The sequence below is a fragment of the Mirounga angustirostris genome, unplaced genomic scaffold (assembly GCF_029215605.1).
Source record: "Mirounga angustirostris isolate CCGP_5_RB_7025 unplaced genomic scaffold, mMirAng1.0.hap1 SCAF_2, whole genome shotgun sequence".
Classification (NCBI taxonomy): Eukaryota; Metazoa; Chordata; class Mammalia; order Carnivora; family Phocidae; genus Mirounga; species Mirounga angustirostris.
The window spans coordinates 192,439,965-192,451,750 of record NW_026991710.1 but is presented as its reverse complement, the minus strand read 5'-3'; positions in this window follow the sequence as shown (position 1 = coordinate 192,451,750).

Below are 11,786 nucleotides of genomic sequence, written 5' to 3'. Positions count from 1 at the left end.
AGAGATCCTGGGATAGGAATGCAATCAAACTCATCATAGTTAAATTTCATATGTTCAAAGTTTAACATCTCACTTACCAATGCCCATACTGAATATGAGAGAAGTGATATAATTGAACCTTGCCTCTTTGAATAGAACCTTGGATAAAGGAGCCTGCTCTAGGCATTTCTTTCATATTTTAGCCTCAAAACTCTAAAAACGCTTCATCAGACCTCTTATACATATTATAGTTTACATAATTTATTTATGTATTAGTTCACTGTCACCAGGGAGTGAGTTCCAAACACTGGGTTCTGTCTGATACTTAGAGTATAATCACTGTTCATAGTCTCTGACAATTAGTTGATGTTTAATATCTGCCTGCCAGCTATCCTGGGATCCCTGCTCTCAAGTGGAAAACATTCTTGCATTGCTGGTAAAACTCCTGAAACCACATTCTTAAAAAGTCTGCTATGACATCTTATTATAGTAATATAATATAGTGACATCAAGCACTTTACAAATGAGAAAGTGGATGGATGGATGGCTTTTCTGGTAAGACCATATTATTTACTGTTCCATGACTTTAAATCACCTTTTTCCTTTTCTTTCTTTCTTTTTTTTTTTTTTTAAAGATCATGGTATATTATCAGTAGTGTTTGTAATATCACTAATGTGTTCTGGAAAACTTTCAAAACACTCAGTGCAATTTAATGGTATATTTCAAAATAATGAAATAGGACCCTAAACAATGTTTCAAGTCTCAAAATTTATCATTTCCCCCGAAAGAAACAGGAGTTAAGTGACCTGGCTGCATAGTTTATTCCACACTCCCATTAGCTAAATAAATAGGCTATAAGATACTATCTAGTGCTCAGTCTGACAAAGAAATGTAGACTATCATTTGTTTCCCAAACAGAGAACTTGGGCTTCAATTAGATTTAGAAATGTTACCACTAGTTAAGAATTATAAAGAAACTGGTATTTTATATTATAAACCTCAATGCTCTGGAAACCAATGGTGCACATTATCTTCTGATGTTTACAGAGAATTCATAACTCTATATAAATTTTTTTAACATTAGGTAGCAGATATGAATTGCACTATAGCACAGAATTTTTGGCTGTTTTATTTTTTATGGCTATACTTAAAGACTAGGTGATTTATGACATCCTCATTGATTAAAAGGAACAGTTTTTTTGGGGGGTGGGGACGAATCTAACACTTTAGAAAATGCAGGACATAAAAATTTAATTCTGAGTTTTGTTTATTCCACTTATTGTTATACAGGCATGGGACAATTTTTTTTTTTATTTTTTTAGAGCTTTGCAGGGAAATTTGAAAATTATATATATTGTAAGCAGTCCTGTCTTGAGAGGTAGCCCCATCATTACAAAATAATGCCTTTAAGTTATTTCAGAGTAGTTATGTACACAGACAAATTAACACTAACTTTAGAACACTTATGGAAACTAACATTAACCAATAACATTGTGTGAAACAATAACTTTTAACTTTTGTTTTTTCTTATCTAAAATTGTCATTAATAATAGTACTTATGGGAAGAGGGTATGAGTATGCAACAAGTTAATATTTGTAAAAATTCTGAACATACTGATCATAACTGGTAAAACCTAATGAATGATAAATACTGTTTGACTGACCCAAGAAATAATATTCCATTTTAGTAAAATATATTTATAGAACATGCAAATCATAAATAAGGTAAATGAAATCCAATTATATGAACAATAACTCATTCAATAACCAAAATTCAAAAAATTGAATCTGGTTCCATATTTTGATAGCTCCACCTACTTGAATATTAAGCAGTAACTAAAAGTAAAGATGTAAAAAAATATCTATACCAAAAAAAGTCAAATGAATACTCTGTGAAAGAAGATCCAAAATGAAGTAAGCAATGCTCAGAGAGTTACTCCAAATAGAGTTGATAGGACATTAATGTATAATATATATTGAAAGTTGTGCCCAAAGTATATTATGATAGTTTGATTTTTCAGGTGTGAAGAAAGGAGAAGAATCAAGATTGATTCCAATTTTTGTATGTGAACAACTGGAAAACAGACTTTCTATTTCTTTATTGGGGAATGGCTGGGAAGGAAAAGAATCAAAGGAGTTCTGAGAGAATGGAAAGTCAGAATTACTGAGGGAAAATAACTAGAAAAGAATTATAGATTAGATTAGGATATTTCATAAATGATCTATCACTTCATACTGATAAATTTTATTGAATCATGAAGGATTTTTAATTATTGGAGTACTATAACCAGAATAGTGTTTTTAGAATGTTACTTAGATAGTCACATAAAAATTATGCTGACAGAAAGAAACAATATGAGAAGAAAGAAAATAAGAAGCAAGAGAATATTAGGATTTATGCTATGATGGAGGCAGGTGATAGTTGAAGAGTAGGGATTCACTCATTTTATTTCTGCTAAGTAATTGCTGTACACAATATCTTGTGTTGTGCATTGTAAGGATAACAGAGAAATCTATAATACGGTTCTTCCATTAAAAAAGCTCAAGTAAGGAGCGCCTGGGTGGCTCAGTCGGTTAAGCGGCTGTCTTCAGCTCAGGTCATGATCCCAGGGTCCTGGGATCGAGACCCACATCGGGCTCCCTGCTCAAGGGAGAGCCTGCTTCTCCCTCTCCCTCTACCTGCTGCTCTGCCTACTTGTGCTCTCTCTCTCTGTGTCAAATAAATAAATAAAATCTTTAAAAAAACAAAAAAAAGCTCAAGTAATTTACAAAGTTACTTGAAATCCTAAATGATTATTATGTATATTTTTCTTCAATCTAGGGTCTTACCAACAGATACAGTTTTTTTTTAATAAGTTAACAGTATTTTTCTAAGCAAAATTTACCTATTATTCTACACAACTGGCAAGTGATAATTTATAATATTAATTTATATGTATACACAATATGCACATGTAACTCTACTTCAGTTAAAAAGATCCATTCAGAATTAATACATTACATAAATAAAGAATGAATTTGAAGTATTTCAAATCATTAAAATATATCTAAATAAAGAACTGAAAAAAACAGAACCAAGAATCTAGGCATCTATAGAAGAGGGAGAGTTAAAGGTATCAGCAGATATTTCCTGACAGCCTGGATGAGAAGAGAACACAAGGGCTCCTGTGAGGGTCACTGACTCATTTAAAATAAATAAATAAATCTCATTTTCACTACAGTTTTCTTTCTTTTTAAAAAAATATTTTTATTTATTTATTTGACAGAAAGAGAGAAAGAGAGGGAACATGAGCAAGGGGAGTGGGGGAGGGAGAAGCAGACTCCCCACTGGGCAGGGAGCCCAATGTGGGGCTTGATCCCAGGATCCTAGGATCACAACCTGAGCCAAAGGCAGAAGCTTAAGGACTGAGCCACCCAGACGCCCCTCACTACAGTTTTCTTAACATTAATCTCAGTGAATTTTCATGCAGGATGCTTAATAAATATTTTTGATTTGGCAAACCAAGACTATTTTCTTACAATGAGTTTTCTACAATTTTGCACAATATATTTGATAGTTACACAGTACATCTAAAATGGTCTGTCTTTAATACCTACAATAGCTTAAAACAAGATTTAGTTGACTTTACATAAATGAAGTTCAATGAATCTCAGTGTAGGACGGTGCCAAATGTCAAAAGAAAGCAAGCTTGGCCAAAAAAATACATGAAAGGATAGCTGGCTTATTATACTTCCTTTATGTCAATCATGCTGTTTTATGTAGACTTCATTTAATTCTGATGTCTACTCTATGAAATAAGCACAGTTATTACCCCCATTTTGCAGAAATGGATCCTGGTAGTCTGAGTAACTATGAGATATTATAGTAAAAAAAAAAAAAAAAACATGACAAAGAATTACTTTGATCCTATTGTTCAGCCTACAGTGTAATGTCCCAATAAGTTTTTAAATACTACTGAGGGGAGTACAAGTGAAATCACAGATGCCGCCTCATACTCTCTGAGTAAAGGCCACAGAATGTATGCAATCCTCAGTAAAATTGGAAAGGACTCAATTATTTCACAATATACGTTTTTCAAAAAAAGTTTTTATTTAAAATCTAGTTAGTTAACATACAGTGTGGTATTAGTTTTTGGTGTACAAAACAGTGGTTCAACACTTGCATACAACACCCAGTGCTCATCACAACAAATTGGACAACCTAGAAAAAATGGACAAATTCCTAAAAACATATAAATTACCAAAACTGAAATAGGAAGAAATAGAAAACTTGAACAGACCAATAACTAGCAAAAAATTGAATCATAATCAAAAATATCACAAGAAACAAAAGTCCAGGAACAGATGGCTTCACAGGCAAATTCTAACAAAAATTTAAAGAAGAGTTTATACTTATTCTCTAAGTATTCCAAAAAAAAATGGAAAAAAAGGGAAAACTTCAAAATTCATTCTATGAGGCCAGCATTACTCTGATACCAAAACCATATAAAGACACTACTAAAAGAGAGAACTACAGGCCATTATCCCAGACAAACATAGATGCAAAATTTGCAATAAAATTCTAGCAAACCAAATCCAACAATACAATAAAAAAGGTCATTTACCATGATCAAGTGGAATTTATTCCTGGGTAGCATGGGTGGTTTAATATTCTCAAATCAGTCAACACGATACATCACATCAATATGAGAAAGGATAAGAACCATATAATCATTTCAATAGATGCAGAAAAAGCACTTGACAAAGTACAACTATTCATGGCAAAAACCCTCAACAAGGTAGGATTATAAAGGTTGTATATGGAAAACCCACATAACTAACATCACACTTAATGTGGAAAAACTGAGGGCTTTTCTTCTAAGGTCAGGAACAAGACAAGAATGTCTACTCTCATCACTTTTATTCAACATAGTACTGGAAGTCCTAGCCATAGCAATCACTCAAGAAAAAAAGAAATACAGGCCATCTAAATTGGTAAGGAAGAAGTAAAACTATGACTACTTGCAGATGACATGACATTTTATATACAAAACCAGAGAAACTACCAAAAAGCTGTTAAAACTGATGAAAGAATCCAGTAATGTCACATGATACAAATTGAATCTACAGAAAACTGTTGCATTTCTATACACCAATAATGAGGCAGCAGGAAGAGAAATTAAGGAAACAATCCCATTTACAGTTGCACCAAAAATGATAAGATACCTAGGAATAAACCTAACCAAAGAAGTGAAAGACCTGTACTCTGAAAACTATGAAATACTGATGAAAGAAATTGAAGATAAAGCAAAGAAATGGAAAGATATTCCATGCTCATGGATTGGAAAAACAAATATTGTTTAAATGTCTATACTACCCAAAGCAATCTGCACATTTGATGCAATCCTTATTGAGATACTAAAAGCATTTTTCACAGAGTTAGAACAAAATATCTTAATACTTATACAGAATGACAAAAGACCCCAAATAGCCAAAGCAACCTTAAAAAAGGAAATCAAAGCTGTAGGCATCACAATTCCAGACTTCAAGATATATTACAAAACTATAGTAATCAAACAGTATGGTACTGGAACAAATATAGACACATAGATTAATGGAACATAATAGAATACCCAGAAATGAACCCACAACTATATAGTGAATTAATCTTTAAAAGCAAGAAAGACTATCCAATAGGAAAAAGATAGTCTCTTCAACAAATGCTGTTGGGAAAACTGGACAGCAACACACAAAAGAATGAAACTGGACCACTTTCTTATACCATACACAAAAAGAAATTCAAAATGGATTAAAGACCTAAATGTGAGACTCGAAACCATAAAAATCCTAGAAGAGAACAAAGGCAGTAACTTCTTTGACATCTCAGCCATAGCAACTTCTTTCTAGATTTGTCCTCTGAGGCCAGGGAAACAAAATCAAAGATAAGCTATTTGGTTTATATCAAAATTAAAAGTGTCTGCACAGGGAAGGAAACAATCAACAAAACTAAAAGTGACCCACAGAATGAGAGAAGATATTTGCAAATAATATACCTGATAATGTGTTAGTATCCAAAATATATAAAGGACTTAAAAACCTCAAAACCAAAAAATGAATAATCCAATTAAAAAATGGGCAGAAGACATGAATAGACATTTCTCCAAAGAAGACATCCTGATGGCCAACAGAAACATGTAAAGATACTCAACATCACTTACCAACAGGGAAATGCACATCAGAACTAAGTTGAGATATCACCTCACACCTGTCAGAATGGGTAAAATAACCCAAGGAAAAAAAGGTGTTGACTAGGATGTGGAAGAAAAGGACCTTTCTTACACTGTTGGTGGGAATGTAATCTCGTGCAGCCATTGTGGCAAAAAATATAGAGGTTCCTCAAAATGTTAAAAATGGATCTACCCTATGATCCACCAATCAGGCTACTGGGTATTTACTCAAATACAAAAACCCTAATTCAAAAGGATACAGCAAGCTGGTATTTATAGCAGCATTATCTACAATAGCAAAATTATAGAATCAGCCCATGTCCATTGACTAAGGAATGGATAAAGAAGAGTATATAATAATGGAATTTAATATATTATAATATAATAATAATGGAATATTATTCAGCCATACCAAAGTATGAAATCTTGCCATTTGCAAAGACATGGATGAATCAGAGGGAATAATGCTAAGCAAAATAAGTCTGTCAGAGAAAGACAAATACCATATGATTTCACTTGTGAAATTTAAGAAACAAAACAAATGAGCAAAGGGAAAAAATGAGAGAGAGAGAGAGAGTGACACATCAAGAAACAGTCTCTTAGTTATAGAGAACAAACTGATGGTTACCAGAGGGGAGGATGGTGGGGGGATGAGGTGAATGGATGATGGGGATTAAGGAGCATACTTGTCATGAGCTTGGGGTGATGTATGGAATTGTACAGTCACTATATGGTACATTTGAAACTAATATAACACTGTATGTTAATTGCCGGAATTAAAATAAAAACTTAAGTGGCGCCTGGCTGGCTTAGTCAGAAGAGCAAGCAACTCTTTTTTTTTTTTTTTTTAATTATGTTCAGTTAGCCACTGTATCATTAGTTTTTGATGTAGTGTTCAATGATTCATTAGTTGCGTATAACACCCAGTGTTCATCACAACATGTGCCCTTCTTAATACTTAATACTCATCACCCTGTTACCCCATTCCTTCACCCCCTTCCCCTCTGAAACCCTCAGTTTGTTTCCCAGGGTCCATAGTCTCTCATGGTTTGTCTCCTCTTATTTCTCACCCTTCAGTTTTCCCTCCCTTTCCCTATTGTCCTGCATGCTATTGCTTATGTTCCACATATGAGTGAAACCATATGATAATTGTCTTTCTCTGCTTGACTTATTTCACTTAGCATAATCCCCTCCAGTTTCATCCATGTCGATGTAAATGGTAGGTATTCATCCTTTCCGATGGCTGAGTAATATTCCATTGTATATATGGACCACATCTTCTTTATCCATTCATCTGTTGAAGGGCATCTTGGCTCTTTCCACAGTTTGGCTATTTTGGACATTGCTGCTATGAACACTGGGGTGCAGGTGCCCCTTCTTTTTACTACATCTCTATCTTTGGGGTAAATACCTAGTAGTGCAATTGCTGGGTCATAGGGTAGTTCTATTTTTAACATCTTGAGTAACCTCCACACTGTTTTCCAGAGTGGCTGTACCAGTTAAGCAAGCTACTCTCGATCTCAGGGTTTTGAGTTCAAGCCACACATTGGGCATGGAGCCTACTTTAAAGAAAACAAAAACAAACATAAAATAAAAACTTGAAATGTGAGAGGTGCCTGGGTGGCTCAGTCATTAAGTGTCCCGCCTTTAGCTCAGGTCATGATCCCAGGGTCATCAGATTAAAATTAAAACTATGTCTATTTTTTAAATGGGGTGATGATAAGTCAACATTTGAATGAAAAATGCATGCATCTAATCACAAGTTGTAATCAGTCTTACAAATACCAATATCTGTTTGTACTTCTATAAAAAACACATATATAAATAATTTTTCTTATTTAAGAGGATTTCTTGTTAATAATTTCAAAATTGCTTTTGAAATAGTATACTTTGCATAATTATGGCTTTGGTCTACTTAGAGGCCTTTTGCATGACATAGTTCTTAGGTGTTCAACACAAATTAATTAGTAAACTGTATATTGAAAACAAACTCTGCCTCAATGTCAGCATCATTCATTAATTCCAAATCAAAATAGACATGCAATAGCAAGGAATACCATATGGTATACTCCAGGCTTTTAGAAAAGTTTCTGGTGCCAACACATTCCTTTTTAAATGCAATAGAGTGAAGGTCATTTGGGGATAAATAATAACATTGTGTGTCCTTTTATTGCAACAGGATTCATTCATAAAGACAGTACAATGTCTACTAACTTCTCAACACTGAACAGTAACAGCAAATAAATCTAAATATTTTAAAATATTGAATGACAGACTTTACATTTCTAGATATCATTCATTGCTTCATTTTGCATTCTGGTGCAGTAGGTCAAAGTGTTTGAGACTTCAATCACATAAAAAGTATTAATGATATGCTTTGACTAGAGTCTCAGTAATGGTATAAAATGTAAGTTATATTAAAAAGCAAAAATAAAAAGAATAAGTATTTGCAGGCTAATACTGGAAAAAGTAGAAGGCCATCAAAGTATACTAATCATAAGTTCCATTGCTATAGAAATCAAATGCAAAAAAAAAAAAAAAAAAGATACACACTGTCTAGAGAAGACATCATGAAAACATTCACCAAGAGTAAAAAGTTGATGTTGAATGATCATTTGAAATCATGTGCAAATGTAAATATATGTCACATTGGAAACTGAGAGTTTGAGCAATGTTTCAAGGTACTCTAACTTAAATGTAGTGTCCAATGAGTGAAGCTCTTTCTCATCTATACTTTTTCTCATACTCTGAGTTCATTTTGTTTTTTGCCTGGTTAGGATCTATTATGTTCTTATGTAACATGCTGTATTTCTGTTTTATACCCCATGTTATAACTGTACCTAATAATACTTGTGCAAATATTTTTTCATATTTGTTTTCCCTGCTAGGATATCTGCTCAATGTGAACAAGGACCACGTTTCTAGTTTATAACTGTGTCCCTGATACCTGACACATAGTAGATAATACACATTTGCTGTATAGAATGTTCTAAGTAAAAAGATATAGAGTCACAAAAAGCCAAAAAAAAATAAAAGCATATAGTCAAGTAGGTTACAAGTTGAGCTGTAAAAGAACACATTGAAAAAAAAAAAACATATTCATATATGTTCTGCTCTCCAATTGTGATTTAACATATGAAAATTGAGGTTAGAGAAATGTGACAAAATTTTAGTAATTTAGAGAAGTGAAAAAATATTTTTGGATTAGATACTTCTAAGAATGTTAACTCTCAATTGCTGTTCTAGTAAACGGTAATGAATGTCATGAGAAAATCTTTCATTTATATCCATGAATACAAACATTTCAGAGTTCATGATTACCTTTGAGAATCTGATTAAAGCTTTAGATCCTCTCGAGCAGAAGATAATACATACAAAAAAAACACAGATGCATATCCATTATATTTTGCTATTCAATATACGTCATGAACTTCCTGACTCATTGATGGGTTCCAACTTACAGCCCTAATTTAAGACCGAAAGAAAATATTTTCGTACTGTTTAAAATTGTAGCTACAGTATAAAAGGCAAAGAGATTGATCTATATTTTTCCTTATGTTTAAAGACTTTGCTGAATCACAGTGTTTGACTCTTGATTCGATGGTAGTCTCTTTGATTCATTTAACCTTCTACAGAGCCAATTTTACATTTCTTTGAACTATTTTTAGGTGTCAATAATAATCTGCATAGATTGAATCAGAACTACATCCCACAAAGAGTGCACTGGTGATTTGGGTATTCTCAAGTTAAATTACAAGTATGTTCGAAGCTAAAGTGAGTTTTAAATGGTCCTTGTAGTTGTTGTTTAAAGAAAGATCCTTAAACAAGTACCCTGGGTATGATAACCATAATGCCACCTCAGTGCACGGCAGGCCACTCTTCCATGGAGCATAAAATGCCTCACACATACCGTCAGAGCTAGGAAGGTGGACATGTAAACAACTTTCCAGTTGGTGAGGGTGCCACTCTACTGTGGAGAGATCATTGCTTTCATAATAAAGTCCTCAGAGGATGCAACTAAAGAGAGCAGAGAAGGAACAATAGTTTCTGTATGAGGACTTTTCCAACTGAGAATGATCAAAGAGATCACTTCCTAGGATGGAGCTAATACTTAATTAGCTCAAAATTAGACATGCACATGAAACTGCAGAAGACTGCTCTCTCACATAAAACTTTTTATCTCTTCCATTTTTTTTTTTTTCCAGAAAAAGGAAGCTATAGAGCAGTCGGGTTTTACAGTTGTTTTTTTTTTTTTTTTTTAAGATTTTATTTATTTATTTGTCAGAGAGAGAGCACAAGCAGGGGGAGCAGCAGAGGTAGAAGAAGGCTCTCCACCGAGCAAGGAGCGTGATGCGGGGCTTGATCCCAAGACCCCTGGATCATGACCTGAGACAAAGGCAGGTACTTAACTGACTGAGCCACCCAGGCATCCTGAGTGGTAGGTTTTTACAACTTTATTTTTTAACAACTGCATATATGTATATATATTTACATACATCTATACATATATATATATAAACATAAATTTTCCGTGTCTAATTTCCTCATCCATGGAATTAAGGTAAGAAAAGATACCTTTGTCATCCTTCTGTGAGGGATAAATGAACCACTAACCACCATTTTTGGCACATAGTGATATCTCAGTATTAAATTCAACTAATATAAATGCCAGTATTAATATATGTAATTTTATTAAAATGTGAGTATTGACATTACAGTATGACTTATTACTTGCACTTTACAGAAGCTATTTAAACTTTCTGATAATTGTGTAGATCCTTTGGAAGCAATTGTGCAAAGTATTTATGATTTACTGCCAATTATTTATAATATGTTTTTCTTTAATAGGTATACTGTAAGTCATGCCAATTTATAAAATTAATTTTCAAAATATGTGATTTTTATATAGTATGTTTCCCAAAATGGTTTAGAGTTTTTGAACTATAAAGGGTATACTATTTTTTTTTTAATTTTGAATAAGGGTTGAAATTATATCAAACATGATGTTTTCTCATACAGCAAATTCAGAATGGTCATTAATGTATTTACATTCTCAAAGGTAATTAGCTTTTGGTGGTATTGTTTCAGAATTCACAAACTTTTTTTTTTTTTTTAATAAGTTCTGCTGCTCCCTAAATGTCTATAAAATTAGGTATTTTCAATGAGAGAAATTTAACATTCTTTTTTTAATTTTCCTCTCTTGACAACAGTACCTTACAAATCCGTGCCAAATGAGGCACAAAAATCCCTGGGTATCTTAAAGAGAAAAAAATAATGTAGGTAAACAGATAAATCTTTAGAACATTTGTCTTTATGGGAGAAATTCCTGCTGTTGGTCTCTAACCTGCAGGGCATTAGTCTTCTCTAAATTGCCAATGGTGTCCCACAGCTCAATGATAAATAGAAATCACTGGAAGAAATAGCACATTCTTCCACAGAGAATTTCCAGACAGACATAGGCCTTTAAGGAAATTACATACACAAAAGTGATTATTTCCTATTATGGCATACTTTACCTTATGTCTTTATGCAAAGTTATTTTCTCAACTGTGCAAAAAAAAAAAATCACTTTGAATAAGCCATTAGATAAAAAATGTACA